Genomic DNA, 2586 nt, shown 5'->3' with positions numbered 1-2586 from the left:
CTCTACTCCCTCTCAAATCATTTTGTTTGCGGTAACAATCATATGCCATATGACTAAACTTCCCACAGTAATGGCATTCCACATTTTGCATAGATGTTTGTTGGCCTTGCCAATGTCCTCTACCATGAGGATTACCTCTGCCTCTTTGAGGTGTATATCCACGACCACCTTTGGCACCATAGGCTGAAAATTCTATTGTGGTGACCTATCCTGCCATCCACGACCATTACCACGACCATTACCACGAATCTCCCCCTGCCTCTAAATTTCCTTTGTGAATAGAAAGCCTGATTTCTGCCATTATCATCATGGGACTAGTAGATGCATCATGAAAAGAGTCACTGAGTTTAATTTCCTCAACAAGCAAGCGTGAAACCAACTCATCAAAATCTGGTAAACCTGTACTCCGAACAGAAATAGTTGTATCAAAAGACTTGTACTTGCCAAGACCACGCAAGGCAATGTCTACCAAATCATCATCAGGCATGGGGGCATTGATAGTTGCCAATGCATCTGCATACTTCTTTATCTCTTGAACATAATCATGGATACTCCTTCCTTTCTTCACATTATGAATCTGTTGTCTCAACTGAGACTTACAAGCATAGTATTTGTATCAAACAGCTTTACCAATGTATCCCATGCATCCTTGGGATTCTCAGCATCATGTATATGTATGAGTATAGCATCCGAGATACATATAGACAAGTAATGCAAAACTTTGTATGCTCTCTCTCTCTGACCATTGCTTATGAGCTACAACCTATTGTTGTGTAGGTTGTCGGGGTAGTTTCGGCTCTAGCTTCACACCTGTAACAAGGTTCCAAAATCCTTTTCCCTTCAGAAAGCTTTTAATCCTGTACTTCCATGCCTGGAAGTTCTTTCTATCCAACTTCTCACCCACAATCTTCTGTACTAGGTTGTCTAACATATTTGCTCAATTGCAAATGCACCTTTCGCACACGTCCAATTATGTAAATGAGCCTCCCTCAGCTCAACCACACTCTAATAAGTGTTCTAGATACTCCAAAGTACTCAACGAACTTCACTGTTGATGTAGAAAATCAAACTGATTGCATTCAAATTGAACTGGCATACGCAATCTAAAGTACCCTGTTCTAGCACTCTTCCCAAGGCTTCAAATTGCAATGTAGTGGTTCAATCAAGTGCGGATAACTTGCATTGACACCTAAACAAGCTCAATGTTGCATATCAACACCAACCAAGGTGCATACATACCAAAAATATCAAATCCCCTTCTCTGTTTTAAGAAAAAAACTAGTAAAACCAGTAGTAAAAGTGCTCTAATTCCTTTGATTCTTGTCCAAATTGAGAGACCATGCATTCATTAGCTTACCAATGATGTCTATTAGCTCCATGTAAAAGGAATTAGACCAGTTGTAAAAGGAATTAGACCAATTGTAAAAGTCGAGAGAGTAATTAGCTAATTAATGATCCTCTGTTTCACTAATCACTGTAGACAGCCTATTTAATTAGCTCATAATCAGCTCCATAATGCATAATTGCTCCAACCAACCACATAGCAACCTTCTCAAGTATGTGTATCACAAAATTTCTAAGCAAATTTTGGGTTTAATCAATCACAAAAGTAGAATTTGGCCGCCACCTAGCATGGTATTAAAATTCTGCTCTGTTTCTTCACTTCTGTCTGCGTTGCCTCCTGTAGGGGTGATTTGACAAGTTTATAATGGCTATTGAAAGCATAAGTAGATGCCAACACTCCTAGGCATGTACCCAATCAATCAATGTAGTGATTTTTGCAAAAAACCAGCTCCAATTTTATTCACAATGGACATCTCTTCTCTGTTTTTGTGAGGGCTTCAAAAGAGTGAATTTTCACTCACTAATATGCATCAACTTTGCTCCAAATTCAATGTAGGGATTGCACATGAGTTGCCAATACATTCCCATTTGCTAGATACATGATTCTTTGTCAGATTTGTAACTATTTACCTCATACATTCACCACACTCAAGCTTCAATGGAGAGCTTGCAAAACAAATTTTTTTTTTTACTTTGGGCAACTCAAATCTGGTGATGTTTGTGTTTTTGCACCTACAATCCACTCAAGGATGTTTAGTAGTCCTTACTCGGTAGTGCAAGCTCTCAGATTTGATGAAAATGGGTGTGCTCCAAGCTTCACAGCTCCAATGGCAAGCTTCATAGCTTTTCTTCACAGCTTCTTCTCCCTCTTCTCTCACTCACTCATAAACCCTAATAGAGAGCACCAGGCTCTGATACCATGATGAAAAATAGGTAGAGGGAGAGGAGAGACACACATAGGAGCAAACCCTAATGTATTATCAAATCCTAACCATAGAGGGAAGCCATCTCCCTTCTCACACAATGCATAAAGCCATAATCCATAATCTACAACACACTACATGTGTTGTGTCCACACACTGCTAACCCTAGCTAATGTCCACACACTATGACCAGCTGGACGCGGTCATTTATGTCTCACACATGTTACTACCTAACATGCCAGCAAGAGGGAGAAGTTTGGAAAAGGGAAAATGTATTGCATTAAGTGAGGTGAACCACCTCTATATGGCAATTGGAATG

The sequence above is a fragment of the Cibotium barometz genome, chromosome 2, assembly GCF_041138505.1.
Source record: "Cibotium barometz isolate CiBa-2024 chromosome 2, ASM4113850v1, whole genome shotgun sequence".
NCBI classification, from domain to species: Eukaryota; Viridiplantae; Streptophyta; class Polypodiopsida; order Cyatheales; family Cibotiaceae; genus Cibotium; species Cibotium barometz.
Note: the sequence above shows the minus strand (reverse complement) of the source record.